Below are 18,352 nucleotides of genomic sequence, written 5' to 3' on the forward strand. Positions count from 1 at the left end.
CTGGGGTCCTTAACATGCACCTAAATCTAAGTACACGGGCCTCAAGCATTTTCGCCTCCATAGAAAATGCGGTCGCCGCGGCCGGGAATCGATCCCGCGACCTTCGGGTCAGCAGTCGAGCACCATAACCACTAGACCACCGTGGCGGGTTGTGTTGTGCCATCAGGGATAAGGAAATTTCCAGGCTTAAAGGGACACCAAAAATAAAAACGACTTTACTCGTAATAGTAAATTACACTTTCCCAGTGCCAAATTCACCACGCGAGCAGACGCTTGGTAAGCGAGCGAATTCGGAAAAAGAAAATGCGGTTGGCGACGCCACATTGAAATTTCCGCACCAAGCGCTGTGACGTTTGGTGGGGAAATAGATTTTGACGTTTGGTGCGGAAATAGATTTTGACGGCGTCTACTATGTCCTATATCTTTGTCGACTATATCCTACGTATTTCCTAATCGGTAAAAAATGAAGTACATTGTCCCTGAGGGGGCACTGACTTAGCATACCCAGTTTCGTGAAGATTCGTTGAGCCAATGATCGCCACAACACGAAAAATTCACTTTGAAATCCGTGACGTTACGCGCGGAGATTTCGGCGCGAAATCTAAAAATGAAACATTGACCTTGATTTGCTCCTCTATTATTAACCTATAATGGCGAAATTAACGTCATTAAAGCTTTCATAGTACACTTTATTAACCTAAGCCGATTCATTGTTTCAGTTAAGTGTGACTTTGAACTAGATTTTGTTCCTCTCACAGTATATCGGGGTGAAAAAAATATAAGCCTATGATATATTCAGCCTATGAAACTCACAGCGTAACCTGCTTTTGTACCGCACTCGCGGTTGCTTATTGCATATGAGCAGCCGAAAAGCGGCAAGAGCTCTCCGGACGCATTGCAGATTGCATAGTAAGCGGGCGCAAACCAGAGTTGCCAGTTCCGCTTATAATAAGCGGACTAGGGCTTCTTTTCTCGCCGAGTCGCTTGTAGGATTTTCCAGTCGCTTATCGTTTTTTTTTTTTTGCTTATTTGCATCTTTCCAGCATATCTATAGTTATTTCAGTGATCACCACGCTCACCAATGGCGCGTCTGCCGTTCTCTAACAGCGCGTTTGTCAATGACTTTGTGTATAGTTGAGTGTTGAAGTCAAACATACGTTGGGAGAATCAACAAGTGACGTTAATCATGCACTGGCAAAATGTGCATTCGAATGAATCGAGACTACCCTGCAGGCGATGCTAAAAGTAAATCTGTGCTTTCGGTCATAGGTTAGCATATATTTGCGCTGTATAAAATCATTTTTTCAACTCCCCTTCGCATTTGAGTGACAGTTTTTTATTATAATAAAAATATTTTCAAGAACGGGAAATTTATTAAATATCCTCTTGTTTTGGGCTTCTTCGCGAAAGTCGGGCCGCTTTTTATTTAGCTTCTTTTGCGGTGACCATCTGCTTGTTAGCTCGGTAGCTTCTGGCAATTCTGACGCAGACTCTCCTAAACCGGCGTCGTCATTACGCAGCATAGTGACACTACGCTCCTGCCTCAGGCGGCGAACAACGGCTCCTCGTTTGACCCCAGAGATGAGCGCCTTGCCCTTCGCTTTACGTCCACCACACCCGTCGCTTGCATAGCAAAAGCCTCCTGGCTATATGGTCTTCTTTCTTTATATTGTCTTCTTGCTATACATAGGCAAAAGTCTTGTTGCCTTGTTGCACTCTGTCCCCCACACCCGCCGCTTGTTAGCGAAAGTCAGTGACCGAGATGCACAAGCTCCAACGAAACTCAATCACGTGATCCTGCCGGCCTGTGCAAGCAGCTTGAATATTTTCAGCGTCGGCCCTGGCGTCGATTTGCGGCGAATGTGATGAGAGGCTGGCCGCCACTGCCCCTCGGCTCTAGGCAAATACCACGCAGCACTGCAGAAGCGACAGCTACTTGCCAGACTTTGTACTCACAAAAAGGTCTCGCGCTAAAATAACTCGTAAGGAAGAACATAGCAATCGGTATAAAACGAAAGTGAAACGCGTCTTCCACAGACTTGAGCGTGTGTTGTCCACTCTTTCGCCACAAGGGCGAAGAAATGAATGCTATAGCAAGAAATTGTAATATCACGCGAAGAATGGCCAGCAGCTGGAAACTCGCAACGCGCTGCTCGAGCCGAAAGAACGCACGGAAAGAAAATACACAGGATGAGCGCGATTTAACAACTGTCACAGCTCGACAGTTAAAGCGCGCTGCTCAAGCCGAAAGGAGGAAGCACGAAACGATCTCACAAGTACACACAGGATGAGCGCGAACTGTCACACTTGTAACTTATTTGTGTGTGAAGCAGCGCGCTCCTTTCGCAAAAGCGGCCGCTGCAGTGAACGAAGTGACCTTCGTTCTCTCTGTAACTTCAACGCAACCTTGCGGTGAGAGCACAAGACGTACAAACAACCCCCCTTCACGAGATAAGCGTGCGCACACGAGCGACCACGCCCTGTGGAGGCGCGCGCGCATCGGCAACGCGTGGGGCGATGACCCTTAAAGCGCGCCGTTCGAGCCCTATTGCGCCAACACGCAGAATTGTCAGCCATCTCTGAGTACCGCCAACGGTAAATGGTGTATATAATTAGCCCGCCGTTAGCAGAAGAAGAACGCACTATCTGTGGCCGAGTCGGTTCGCGCCGCGCGTTGCTGGAGTGAGGGGTCGTAGGTTCGACTCCGGCCACGGTCTTTTTCTTCTAGTTTTTTTTCTTTGCCATCTGTTAATGCATATTTTACGACCTCATATCCCGTGACGGAAATACGTCAGTGGAGCCGTGGTGGGCCCCGGCATAAAACACTTTCGTGTCAAAATTATGCCAATCCTGACTTCGAACGTGTGATCAGAGAAACAAGCAATCTAATGGTAACATCGCTTACTAAAGAAAAAAATAATATAAACAATTCTCATTCCTTGTACTGGGAATAAATCAACGCAACGTTTGTGTTCTAACAGCGAGTATCCAACATTTACCAATATTGGTCAGCGCTAACCTACATTTACCATCATTTATCTCTTCCTATAACCATCATTTAATAATACTAGCCAGTATTAGCCACCATTTAGCCAACCGTAGCGAAAATTATCCGACATAAGCCTGTGACTGCATGGCCTCCGAGTTCCGCCCTTACCCTTCGTCACAAATTGGACGTGGCCATACCACGTAATACGGAATTTAAATATAGTATGCTTAAGAACAATTTACCCTGAATTACCCTGAAGTTTTCTTAAGCTCATTCCTTGTTTCATTGCCTCCGAGATGCGAAGCGAAAAGGTCATGTCTTAATAATAATTGTTGAAGTTTAATGTCCCAAAACCACGATATGATCATGAGAGACGCCGTAGTGGAGAGCTCTGGAAGTTTTGACCACTTGGTATTATTTAACGTGCACCTAAATCTAAGTACACGGGCCTCCAGCAGTTTCGCCTCCATCGAAAATGCAGCCTCCGCGGCTGGAATTCGATCCCGCTCAGCAGTCGAGCACCTTAAGCACTACTGACCCCCGTGGCGAATGAGGTCATGTCTTGACGTCATATGACGTCAGTCTTGACGTTCTCATTACGGCACAAATTTTGGCGATTTGTGACGTCATCATGAAGTCACAGGACACGGATGACGTCCTCTGTGATCACATGATACTACTGGTACCGTTCGTCTTGACGGCGCGGCCTCAGCAGGTCTCGCGAAGTACTGTCAGGTCTCGCCGAAGCTCGCGGCCTTCTGACTCATGAGGCATATAAGGCTTTCACCTTAAAATATTTCCTCTATTTCTTTTTAATGATGAAGATGAAGGAGGCTGGGAGAAAAGGCTGAGAAACAGCTTGACTAGCTCCGGCCTCCCAAAAATACACTTTGGCCAATGTACAGCATACTAAATTGCACGCAATTCAAATATCAGAATAGCTATTTGTACAGCAAATAAAGCAAACAGCATAACCAACAAAAAAAGAGAGAGAAAGAAACAGTGTTATCAACAACAATGTAACACACTTTCATTGTAATGAAAGATAAGAAGAGTCACACTGAAACAACTTACACTTGCTAAAAGAAACATTCTCATAACTACATAATGCAGGAGTTCTACAGTCGTGAACGAAGCGCGATATGTATGGTGTTTGTGACGAAACGAAGCAATCATGCTTAAATAACATGGATGTGATATGGGACTCGGGAAGTCGTTGTCTTCAAAAATATGTGAATTCGGTCTGTAATGGGCCTCAAGACAACTGGACGGTTGGACTGTATGCGTTCTGATTACATGACTTCACGTAGACATCGTGTTTCCGAAGATCAAGGACTAGAGCTGTGCGAATAGCAAAATTTTGGGTGCGAAGCGAATTCGAATATTGAAGTGTGAGTGCGAATTGAATCGAATATTTTTCGAGTATTTCTCGAATACTTCTAGAATATTTTTCGGTTACTTCGAAGCGAAATTGCAGAAAAAAAGTTAGAGAGGATTCCTAAGCATATTCTTATGAGATAGCAACATGAAAATGTTTCTTTTCGCAAGGTTGATGAAGCACTGGCGGGGTGGTGTTTCATAGTTGCCTTATCAGTAATGAGGCAATGTAGTGGCCGAAATCTATTTATCTACCTGATTTGGTGCCACCAAAGTTTTGCCAACAACACTTTACACGTGATAGGCAAAGATGCCATTTCCTCAGCCTCTCCTCCTCTTTCAACTTCTGTGGAAGCCCAACTGATGTGGCGGACAAGGGTGTGCTCCATTGAAGTCCGGAGTTCCAAATCTGCCTCGTAGACATCGATATATAATAAGAGCATCTGAAAATATTGATGCTAAAAAGTTTTAGCTTCCGATTTTTTGGACTTCCTGCCCAAATTTCAGGTCCAAAACAGCATTAATTGAGCCCCCACCTCTGCCACATCTTTCATCTCCATGTTAGAACCAGCGTTTTCTTGAGTTAGTACATTTGCGACCGTAGCAGAGCTTGAAAAGTAGCTTTGCCGCAATACCGAGGTGTAATGAAGGTGAAGCATATAGAAAATCTCGGGACTACTTCCAATCGGACGTTGACTGTCTCTTGGCAAAGTTCGACTGTAACGGAGCTTGAAAGGCAGTTTTGCCGCAATACCGAAGTGTAATGAGGTGAAGCTTATTAAAATTTTAGGGACCACTTCCAATCGGACGTTGACTGTCTCTTAGCAAAGTTCGACCAAAACGGAGCTTGAAAGGCAGCTTTGCCGCAATACCGCGGTGTAATGAGGTAAATAAGGTGAAGCTTATTGAAAATTTAGGGACCACTTCCAATCGGACGTTGACTGTCTCTTAGCAAAGTTCGACCGAAACGGAGCTTGAAAAGCAGCTTTGCCGCAATACCGCGGTGTAATGAGGTAAAGCATATGGAAAAATCTAGGGACCACTTCCAACTGGACGTTGACTGTCTTTTGGCAAAATTCGACCATAACGGAGCTTGAAAGACAGCTTTGCCGCAATACGAGAGTGTAATGAGGTGAAGCATATTAAAAGTCTGAAGGGGTCACTTTCAATTGGACTTTGACTGTATTTGTTTTTGGGAAGTTCGAATAGTTCGAATAGTAAAATTCCAGTGCGAATCGAACAGCAAACACTATTCGAAAAATATTCGAAATTTCGAATATTCGCACACCCCTATCCAGGACGCTTTACAGCGAACAAAACGATGGTGTGCATACTGACGTTGCAAGGGCGTTGCCAGAAACTGCTTTTTTCGAGGAGGCGCGCGGGGGGGGGGGGGGGGGTGTATTCAATCATTCTTTATATATCTCGTGCGTGTGTTTGTATGAGTGCGTTTAGGACTCCTCCCCCCCCCCCCCCACCCAACCCCCCTGGCTACGCCAGTACGACGTTAGTATCATTAGTTTCCACTGACGTCCGCGAACATTTAGATAAGCTACCGTGCTTTGTTGCAGGACTGTGTTACACATTTCGTCCTGCGGGACCTAGGACCTGTAGCGCTGCATGGCTGCAATAGGCATAGATTTTCGGGCTTAATTGCATTAGGAAGAGGAGGAGCGAGGGCGAGCTGGTAAAGATGCTTGTACAAACATCGCATGCAGCGCAAATCCAGCGTGGAGAAAAGGAAAGGGTTATTCACCGCGAAAGCGAGCGTTCGTTAGCGTTGCACAGCCATGTTTATATTTCCGTTGAATACGCTGAGCGAAATTATCGCCTTACACTACAAGATGGTCTTTGGGCATTTTCGTAACGACATTTTTTTGCTCATGCAGCTATAGGCATGAGGTGCTCGTAGCGTACCCCCGATTACCGAGCTAGAGCTATTTCAGCAATAATGTGGCGTTCGTCTCTATAATTTTCTTTTGATATCACTGGCTAAGTTTTTTTTTTTTTTTCAGTAGCGTGCAAACTTGGTTAAGGCTATAAAGGGCAGGTGCCGTGCCGGAATGGCCGTTGCGGCCCCGCTAAACCGCGCGTGGCTGGCTAACAACCTGCATGACGAAGTAATGCATTGCTGCGTACTATTGCTGCCTGGTGGATTTACGAGACGTACACGGTTTTTGGGGGTTTTTTTGCTTACCTTTAGCTCTCACTGTCGACCAATACCTATTTCTGTCAGGTGCTTGCATCTATCAACTGCATGACGGCCCTGTATTAGCAAGAAATACGCACCGCCTCTGCGAGCGCACCCGCTTTTATGCCAGCCCTCACAGCCGCACTGCTGGAGAACCGCCCACTCACAGGATGCGAAATTCTGGAGCACTGACCTACAGTCCCGCCCAATACGAGTTGCAACATGCTGTCCGTGGTTAAAGAGCCGCCAACACTGCATGGCGGCGCTGTCATAAAAAATAATCAGTGATGTAAGCACCGTTTCGATTGCTGGTATTTCCAAAACCAATTTCACGTAATGCCGGGGTTACAGCGTAGGCCTGGGCATAGAGTTTCCTACAATACTTACTGGAGGGAACTCTGGCGCTGTCCTGTCCACTTACCTTCGTCCTTGTTCTTTCGCGCAACCCTACGCTATGTGTTCACCTGTGCACCAACTAGCCCAAATGAGAGCTTTACTGGCGCTGCGATCGTTCAGCCACCACGGGAATTATGGGTAGTACACGGATTTGCCTAAGCTTCGTGCCTGCGGCTTCGAACGCACTTGTGGCTTTGTTTATCGCTGTGTTTTCACGTTCGTTTCGGATAAAATAATGGACCGTTGTGAACTTCGTGACCGGATTTGAATTGGTGAGCCTAAAAAGGTCAAGGTGATGTAGTGGAACGGCTGAGCGTTTGCTGAACTTCGTCTTGAGACAGAGCAGCTGCAGGCCACACAGAGCCAAAAGGAGCCGAAGGAACGAAGCTTAGACAAATCCGCATTCCACTACAGTGTCCTAGAACACCATAATACTACCCATCATTCCCATGATGGCTGGAGCGTTGCAGCTCCCACAGACACTAGCGCCAGAGTTTCCTCTAGTGTATTATTAGGAAACTCTATGGACCTGGGGCCCTTTCAACCATGGCCGCCGGGTTGCAAGTCAGATTCAGCGCCGTTGTAAAAGACTTCAACATGAGTCGCTGGGACTCACACGAACGCAGGGCCTCCCTGATCACCGGTGTGGGCAACGCGATGTTCCGAAAATATCAAAGTCGGAACATAGCGCTCAATCCTACAGCGTGTTGGAAGACACATCGCTGCCTGCAATGTGTCAGAGTAGCTGGGTTTCAACGCAGCTACTCTGCCAGATTGCTTAACCCTATCAGACGCCACCTATGAGAAACTGTATGTGAATGCGCCAAATTGATACATTATTTCGAGGCACTCGATATTCTACTGCAACAAAAATATTTTATAATACGTTAATTTGTGTTACGATAAGTAATCCTAATTGAATTGTAATTAAATATGTACTTATTCAGCAGTTATTTATGCCCTGTTTTTGCATAAACAGAATGAAATCTCAGGCTAGAAATATAGTGCAAAGTCGTTTTCGTGTTTGTCCATTTCGAGCAAAGGAAAATTATGCTTTTCGCTAGGAGCGGCACGTCAAACGACTCGTCAAGCATGGTAGTGCCTTCAATAGAGTGATCATATGCAACATCACACAGCAAAGTGGAGTCAAATGAAAACAAATTTATTATGCACGAGGTTTCAATACATCCCAAGCTCAAAGTATCTTGCGCTTTCTTAGCCAGTAATCGATACAACTAGCAAGAACAAGTGGTGTACACAATTGTGTACATAGCGTCTGAAAGGCTTAAAGTTCTCTTATGCACAAAGCATTTTTCTCATACTAAAAAAATGCAATTCAGCCATTTCCACGCCGTGAAAATCGTCAGGCCTCTAATAATGATGATCATGACTTTCGGCATAAAAAGTCATCATCACCTTCATTTTGGGCATCGTCATCGTTTCGTTTTATTTATTTTTTATTCACCACCCCCTCTGGTCTTGTAACCTGCGTGACGCCTACTACTACTACGACTACGACTACCACTAATACTACTGATAGTACTACTGCGACTACACTCTAAGGAAAAAAAGTAAGTGTGACTCCTTTTGGTCAGTCCTGACGTGCCACACACATTACTCTCTTTAAAGATACGCGTTAACTCTATAGTAGGTCATGCGACTCCCTGAAGAGAGTATAATAACTCTCTGTAACGAGAGTCATATACGCGGCAAGCCAAACTCTAAAAAAAAGGAGTGAAAGGACTCTTTTTTTTTTCTTAGAGTGTACGACGACGACGACGACACAGGGTAGACTAAGAAAGCTTCGCCGTCGAAAATGCAATAGGTTTTAGCACAGACAGCGTTCCTGTAAAGTAATATAGCACCGTTTCTCAGCTCATGGATGCCCGAGATTCGAACCGTCGTAAACGCTGCGTCACAGCCAGCCAACGTTCGAACGCCCATACCTCGGCTACCGCATTTTTTTATTGCCAGAGTGGTAAGGGCTGAGCTTCGGCAATGCCCTACTCACGCAACAGCCCTCCAAGTGCCTATACGCTCAACACTTCGCCGCTTCCTTTATTATCGGGCGCTGACCTGTTCTCGTAGACGAAGAAACAGCAAAATAACAGTCGGGCGGCGTTCGCGTGAGTCCGTACGCATCACGCAATTGTCGGGCGAGCGCGACCAATTCCCGGACGATACGAGAAACCTGAGCGATTTTTGCTGGCTTCACGTGACCTAGATAGGTAGCGCGCTCTTTTACGGCTTCGTTCTGGAAAGCACGATCTCTCACGGCACGTTTTCCGTTTTGGTTCGCGTGAAACTATAGAGCCACTGGCACTTCCTTGTCGTACGTTTGTCCCAAAGCGCACAGGCGACACCTAGACGCAGATGTCGTAGGACTTCTCTTTTTACATCGACTGACCTGAATCTTGTCTAAATTTTCCGCGTGTCGTGAGAGAACAGTGAGCAATAGAATAAAAGTGTTGTTAATATTTAAACATGCAGCTGCAAACTCATTTGCCCTGAGACATTTCTTTGCGGCTTAATACTATTTCCCTTTTTAATATACTTGGAGCGCAGCTATGCATATTTTACGGGGAGGGAGAGGGGGCACTTGCTGAAGGCCCTGACTATTTGAGGAAAGCACATTTTTTATTGCGATAGCAATTATATGGACAGTCTCGGCTGGTTTTTGCAGCCACCTTCATGCACCGTATATATATATATATATATATATATAAAAGTCCCAAAGAAAAATAACTGACAAAAATGCTTCCGAGGCGCGGAATCGCACCAGCGACCTCTCGGTCCGCAACGCGTGGCGCTAACCACTACGCCATAAAGCGCAGATCCCTCAGGTAGCTAACGGTGAGCGTTATACACACACGCTTTACCGCTGGCAGGACTCAGAGATGACAGGCGCTTATAAGCGTTTCTTCATTACCAGCGAGATGGCGCGAGGAGCGCCAACGGGCGCATTTAAAAGTCGTCGGCCAGCTCGCTCGCTTCTTCTAATATTTGCTCAGGGAGAACCTTGCCCTTCCGCTGTCTGCTCGCGCGGTAGTTGCTGCCGGGGGGTAGATGTTTCTGCAGCGTAGCAGCGCGTTCATCACGGGCCGCTTTTCTTGCTATCGCATTAATTGCTTCGACCTTGCGGCGAAACTGTGACTTTTTTTTTGCAGTGAAATTCACACTAAGTCGCTTATGTGACTGTTTGAATATATATTTAATAGTAGTTTTATATTTTTAGTTTTCATATGGATCTCTTATAGTACAATATTTTTATACGGCCGATTCCTCTCAATAAACTCGCGGGTGAGGGGCCCCCTCGCCGGCTACGAGCCTGGAATGTACCTCGTAATATTCACCAATACATGGGACCCAAGTTTAAATGTATAAAATAAATAAATATAAACGCTTTTGCTGTAGCCTTCGCAGCGCAATATAGACTACACGAAATGAAACCAGTTGATTGCGCACGACCGACAAACCATGCGACGAGGAAGAGCGGAAGACAGAATGGCAAAGGAGCGCAACACGCAAATAAAAACTCGCATATCAAGCAATCAACGGCTTTCAGCGTGGTCAGAAAACGCCGCCGATCAATAGTCGAGGCCTCTGAGAGCATGGGAGCCAACTATTATAGCGCAGCGCGTGGCCTGGAATTCGCAATTATTTCTCCCAAGTCAGCTAGAAATCGCTCCCTCTTCTCTCGACAAATGACGCCATAAAGCCAAGTGACCACGCCATAAACCCAAATTTCACGGCCATTGGCTGATTTGAGTATCGTGAGCTCCATAGTTACCGCAGCCGCCGCGAGATGCCGCGACGTGCCCGCCCGCACGCTCGCGATTACACTGAAAGTAAGCCGGTGACGCCGTGTATATGCCCAAGTTAACGTCCCGACTTCCCATAATTAGTAATACGAATTTCTGGAGTTTGACATGCCAAAACTATTATGAGCCACATCGTGGCGGGAAGCCCCTGATTAAGTTTCACCGTCTGAGGTTCACTAACGCGCACCTCAATCTAAGTACGACGGTGTTAATTGCATTTCGCCCTTATCGAAACACGGCCGTCGCGACCGGGAAGCGAACCCGCGACCTCGAGATACGAATTTCGAATGAAAGATCAAAGCGGCCCGAAGAGGAGTCCGCGATTGTCTTTTTAAAATGTCAGAGTGTGACCTAGGGTCCCTTAGGCTTTGACACATAAATGTTTTATTAGAATGGTTGTGATTTAAGCAAAACGGTTCGATTTGCCGCTGTGACGTTAACTACAGTCGCAGATAGTCTAAACATTGAGTTTTATGTGTTTTAGCTAACAACAGATTTCTCGAGTTGTTAAGATAAATGCGGTCTTCTTTCGTACTTGACTTATTCACGTCTTTTCGGCTCTAATGTCGTCGTCGCGTCCTCGTTTATTTTCATACGACGTACCCTAACACATGTTGATCTTAGCCCTATGACAAACGACGCGTCATGTCGTCTTGTAGGCGAGCCAGTAAAGTTTCATCAGGCGCGCTCCGTCATGGTTTTATAATCTCGCGTGACATTTTGCGTGGAAGGAACAGTGCAGGTTCAGGCGTAAGTCAAACGAGCGTCGAAAGGCGATAAATGCGGCCTGTCGCCACATTAATATGAGCGACGTCTTGTGGCGTGGGCGTAAATTACTTCCAGTGAATCTCTGTGGCCTTACCAGACTCCTTTTAGTTTGTCTTTGTCACCCGCCCACGATTTTCGCAATGATTAAAAAAACGGACATCTACGAAGGTCTCACCGTGAAAGACACTTTATATGGAGTGCTGTACTACGTTCTTCACAACTTCAGCAAGCATCTTTTCGGTTAAGGCGGTCGTTACGTTAGACTAGCGCGCTCTTTTGCAACCATTTCCATAAGTGCGAAATCAGCCGTAACAGCTCGGGTTGTGGCTTTATGGATCGCCAGTGCTAACAGCCCATGAAAAAGGCAGCCAAGCATCTCCGGGAATCCAGCACGCGTCTCGTGTTAATGGTTGGTGTGAATGAATATGGGGATATAGTGAGAACAGTGACTATCAAGTGGCATCCATGCATGCCCCCTAGAGAGTGAGTGAGTGAGTGAGTGAGTGAGTGAGTGAGTGAGTGAGTGAGTGAGTGAGTGAGTGAGTGAGTGAGTGAGTGAGTGAGTGAGTGAGTGAGTGAGTGAGTGAGTGAGTGAGTGAGTGAGTGAGTGAGTGAGTGAGTGAGTGAGTGAGTGAGTGAGTGAGTGAGTGAGTGAGTGAGTGAGTGAGTGAGTGAGTGAGCGAGCGAGCGAGCGAGCGAGCATGCGTGCCTGTGTGCGCGCGTGTGCGTGTATGTAAGTGCGTGCGTGTGTGTGTATGTGTGTGTGTGTGTCTGTGTGCGTGTGCATGTGTGTTTGTGTGTGTCTGTGTGTGCGTGTGCGTATGTGAGAGAGAGAGAGGGGGGGGGAGAGCGAGCCAATGCAACGCGACCCTTCGAAAGGCGAAAGCCCGTAGCGTCACCGGTTTTCCTTTGACCTTTCTGCAGTGACTTTGCGAGCACACCGCCTTTGTCCCGCGTGCCTCCGCATTCAGGACTTGAAGTTCAATATCACGCGTCGCAGGTCCCAAAAGGGGCGCCACAATTCCCGTCGCCTCCTCGTCCCCCGATTTACCATACAGCCATCACTCACGTGTGTTCACGTCAGCACCAACTGACGTAAACACCTTTCAGAATGTAAAACATAATGCTGGTACCGGACAATAGAATATGTTCGCGGTGAAAAGATCGGCATGCGTTTTCTTTCTTGCGATTTCCTATTTATGGCCCCTATTTTGCTATTACATTCTATTATTAAGCGTCCTCTGTTCCCCTCGTCCTATTTTTATCATAGCTGCCTATTCACAAATGAGTGCATGCCGTGCTGTGCACCACCTCCGTTTCGATGCTTTCTACGTACTTCACTGACGAACATTTACATTTGTCGGTGCACAGATGCATGTCAGCCTGTTTGTGTGGGTTTTGTTTCAATGGACAGGATAAGCACTCTTGCTTATACTTCTTCATTTTCATGTTACAATTAACGTCATTTCCACATGTCTGCAGGTATTAAACAATCAGTAGCTCGCGTCGTTGCGTTCATGCTCTGCTCTCGCCTCGCAGCAGTAGTTGAAACGACGTTTCGGCTGCTTTATGGGCTCATTAAAGCGAAAGCCTTAGATGCCTCATCAAACGCGAAATTACCTGTCGGCGTGAACACGAGTGATTCAAATCATCATCGTCACGTGAGGACGTCACCATATGGCGTCATCATGACGTCACAGATCATCGGAATTCGGGAAGACACCAGGACGTCTCTATGACAACATTACGACGTAATCACGTGACACATTTCCTTGTTGAAAGGTGGGCCGATCACGGAGGTAGTGCATAACCAGGCGAGGTGCGGAAAGCTTTTGGGGGGAAGCTAGGGAGGATAAATACATCCACTGAGAAGAAAAAAAAAGAAAAAGCTGGATTTCGCCTCCGAGTCATCTTAGGCTAATACAAAAGAGACCCTGTGAGTTATTTAAGTGCTGGTTTTATCCCCGGTTCGGTTCCGCTCGCCTACTGTCATGGTGAACAGAATTAGATCTCTCAGTGTCACATTCACTTAGACTCTCGAATGACTTCGTTGCACTTCCAGCGGGGTTATCTTAGAATTCGTGTTTGCTAGGCCTCTTGTACATCTGGATTAGATTCACTAATATTCTCGGCATATGATTCAATACACTCAGCACTACGACAGCGACCACTCTTCCTTATACGCCCGCTTGTTTTACTCATCCAACTTATTCGCACCTTTGTTCACTGTTTCAATTCAGAATAGCACCATGCACTAATTCTTAGCGTTGTTGTCTTAGGTTTTTTTAACTGATTTTACAAGTTTTCAAAACTATGGAGGCTATAGTAGTCCAGATATATGTATTGGCGTGTGTTTCAGACGTCACCATCATGTTAGCACTGCGGCTTATGAATTCATTCGCATGTGGATTCCTTCACATGTGGATTCACTCGCATCTCAATACACGCGTACGTGAATTTACTCCCATGTGAATTTACTTTTAATAATGTCCGTGGTTTTATGTGCCAAAACCATGATATGATTACGATGCACGCCGTAGTGAAGGGCTCCAGAAATTTCGATCACTTGGTGTTCCTTAACGTGCACTGACATCGCACAGCACACGGGCCTCCTACATTTCCCCTCCATCGAAGCGCGATGGAGGGGAAATTCGTGATGGCTGGGATCGAGCCCACGACCTTTAGGTCAGCAGCCGAGCACCATAACCACTAGACCACCGCGGCGGATGAATTCACGCATCAGCTTCGAAAAAAAAAACACTATATGAATGTCTTGTAGTGGAAGGAGTCTCCTTAACGCATGTAATATTGCGTGGCAGAAGCATAGAGTCGCGCCAGGTGTCAGAACATGTGAACTGCACGAGTGGGTGTTTTAAAAGCCTACCCATTACAAAGCGCTCAGACATATTTATTCTAGGCTTGTGCGAATATTCGAGGAGTTTGAATATTCGAACGAATATTACAGTATTCGAATTCGCTTCGAAACGAATTTAAATTATTCTAAATTTCGAAGTATTCGAAATGAACAAATAGACACATATAAACCGCATGTAACCCCCTGTAAAGATGGTTTTACTGCAGTTTAGGATTGCAGTACAGTGAGTACATCTTTCCAGGAGAAATCCACATTGCCGCGAAGCCTCAGTTCAAGGTTAAATTAACAAATTACCCTCACATCGATTCATCATTTTGTAAGTTTAAAAGTTCGTTATAGCGGCTTATATGCTCTAAGTAAAGTAAATTTTAAAACGTAACGCATCTTACAGGTTATCACTTGCACTCTACCGAAAGTCAAATCCTGCTACTATTTATTCAAAGTTGCTTCCACTTTCATTTGAATCAAAAAGAGTAACATTTGCACATGCCTTGTTTCAATATTCAAAAATATTGTGCAGGTTAGTTGGGTCATGGCAAATATGTTCATTTTTCTTTACAATATATGATATGTACCATTCGAATTCGATACGAAATTATTCGACCCAATCACTATTCGCTTCGAATTCGCTTCGAACTTAAAATGTACTATTCGCACAAGCCTTATTTAATTATCATCCGCAGTAAAAGCATCAACAAAATGAGCAGCTGTGGAGGTTCGCGTGTTGCCTTACGGACGCGTTGTGGGCCCTTCGCTGATTCGCAAAAGGAACAATTATGGCGCAGTGGGCAGTCAACAACTGTACTTGCAGTAGGCATTCTAGGATAGTTTGAAACGGCCAATGTTACGCGCACAGGCGTTGGTTTCCTGGCGGTACGTTTGAGGCATGCACCAAGAACCGAAGCTAGGCTAGCAGTCGAGAAGGCGATGCGCACGGGGTCCGATTACGCTATCGCGTTCTACACTTGAAGGCGAAGCTCAAGCGCCCTCCAAGTTTTTAGATTAAGCATTTCATATATGTGATCGCCAGTCATGTACGAGTTACGACATTCTGTGGAGTGTCGCTGTCACAGAGGGCAAGGTAGGGCATGACCTGCGCCCCCTGGTGGCGTGAAAGCCCTCGTCGGGTGTTCGAACGTTCGAAGAAGAGGTCAGACTTCTCGTGAAAATCAAAACGAATTTACGAGACAGTTTTACGAGACCCGTCGTAACGAAGTCTGACGATGACCTCTGTGCAGAGCGTGGCACTATTTTATTGCAGCGTGTCCGCCGTTACAATGGACCGCCAAACTTCTTTATTGCTGTAGACTCGCTCAATGACAACGCTAGGTTTGTTTCATTGACCTTTTGAGGCATTGATATTGTTTCACTATTGGGTGTCATTATGTGCAGTTGTCGTAGTCTCGAAAGGCTTATTAACAGCCAACATATCACTAAGAGTATTGCCATAGAAGCTATAGCCGGTATGTCAAAAACCAGCTCACAATCACAACACAGACACGTCTCATTCCTATATCAAGATTCGACATACGCCGCATCTAGGAGGACTAAAACGTGAATTATGTTCGTCCGCCCGGTTCTCAGACAGCCCAAAAGAATCAATCTTATACGCGGTTCACCCTAATCCTGACTGCATATTAGACCGGCAGCTTTCACGATGTGTTCACACACTCATGCGTCGCATAAGTCTCGGAACTGCTTACACAAAGCACTTTTTATTCCGGATTCAGCGCGCGCCATCGTCAACATGTTCGTGCGGCCACGAAGACGAGTATGTGCAGCATCTGTTGCTTGACTGTCCCAAGCACGACACACATAGACAGCGATTTGAACAGGAACTTCACTTGCTGGAGTCTGAGCGAACGTCCTCATTGGTGAAAGTACTATGCCCGTGACCATCACGGATAAATCACAAAGTATTGAAAGTGCTTCAACGTTGTTTTTTTAAGACAATAATATTTGCGATGAATATTGAGTGAACTACATAGGAAGTCTGCACTGCGATATTATGTTTGCTCTGTTAAGACGAGAACTTTTGAGCTTACCAAATTCAGGGCTGTATATATATATATATATATATATATATATATATATATATATATATATATATATATATATATATATATATATATATATTCGTGTGTGTCTATTTTTTTCCAGCAACAGATTGGAAAAGAATGGCCGTCGCCAGGAAATGGTGACTGCAACTCCTTCATTGATTTTTTTTATTTCAATAAAAAATAACGACACAGAGAAGGAAGGAGGACACCGCTACAAAGCTGAGGTGGTGTTCTTTCTTTGTTGCCTGCGTCGTCATTTCTCACTGTTTTTTTTTTTTTTTGACGCTGTTTAAACAACAAGCACAAGTTTTCTATGTGTAGAGTCGGTACGTCTTCACGGCTGTCCGCGCTGCCAGGCTTTGAAGAAAACCAAAGTGAACTGACGTTTCTGTGAGCTTCTTCTTATTTTCGTCAAAATTTAGCAACGCTGATCACCATCAAAATATCGAAATCGCTTTTGTCAATGCATTATTGTGCTGCAGTCGCATACCGCACCGTTTTCATCATTGTTGTATTTAAATATTGGCATTTGACAACCACCAGGAACAGGTGAAGTGCTAAGTACCAGAAAAATATGTTGTATTGCAATACAAAAATGCATATTTAAATACTGCATACTAAACAATGTCAGAAGAAATTGCGAAGTTGGCACAAAGAGAAACGCGGCAACTATCAGAAGAAATACGCAGATATCAGGTTTTAGATATTATATATCTGTAATTTGAAAACGGTGGAAGCTCGGGCTAGTTCACTGAATGATCAGTGAAAGGGCATAGAATGCTTTTCTAAACGTTCAACCCTTGTTTATGCGCTGTTATTATAAAACATGACATGACATTCTGCTGACATGACATACAGCATGGAATTCTGCTGCTAGTGAGGATCATTACGTAAACTTTGTGTCGTTAGAGTGTAAATAAATACGAGTCTTTACATCACCGGACATATTTACTCATTGTCCATCAGTTCGGAGCATTGTGGTTTGGCTGTGTCTTTACCGGTGAAATCACCGATAGTTTACGCCACAGGTTAAAACAATGCGCACTTGTGCAACAACACAGATACGCTATGCCTAGAATCTCAGATTGAACGTATCGATAAGTTATAGCAAATTGTTAAGTCGGTGCCTTACAGAGCCTGAATTTCAGTCACATTAAGTGCTCTCTGGTATCCTGCATTAATAAAATCCAGCACAGATATTTGAGACTCTGTTTTAGAAGCCACTTTCTTCGAGATCGGACGGACGTAAAGAATCACATACCCGGAAAAACGGTCTTCATTTAAAACGCTTTGAATATGTGAAGTCGCCTGTAAAGGGTACTTTGCCGCCTAATAAATACTAATGCAAGAAAGTATCACTCGAGGCACACATTTGCTAAAGTTTTATGACACGGCTGAAAAATGTATATACTGGAGTTTCACGTACCACAACCAAAGCATAAATATAAGGCGCATAGTGCTGCTAAGCCATGGAATTCTCTAAACTGCACCTAATAATACATTCCAAGCGAAAAAAAATTACAAAATTTACGAAAGACGCTGAGCCAGGGCCTGGTGGATTATGTGGTATTCTGAAGAGGTACGCAAAGCGAGAGAAGCCTCGACAAACACAGAATGAGACGCGACAAGCCGTCGGATTCTGACGTGACGTTTCAGTCCTTAATGCATCGCCACTAAGGCTTTAACCTTCGAGTCGTCTCAGCGATAATGTAAGAGACCCTCGGAATATTTATTTTTATTTTTCACCACGAAAGTATCTCCTGAAATTTTTCAGACAGCGCCAGACACTTGCCAGTGTCCTACGGTTGTTTAACCTCGTGCCACTCTTACTGTTTCTCCAGCTGTCTCGGCCAATCGGATTTTTCGGACACCTCA

This window comes from Rhipicephalus sanguineus, chromosome 10, assembly GCF_013339695.2.
Source record: "Rhipicephalus sanguineus isolate Rsan-2018 chromosome 10, BIME_Rsan_1.4, whole genome shotgun sequence".
Taxonomy (NCBI): domain Eukaryota; kingdom Metazoa; phylum Arthropoda; class Arachnida; order Ixodida; family Ixodidae; genus Rhipicephalus; species Rhipicephalus sanguineus.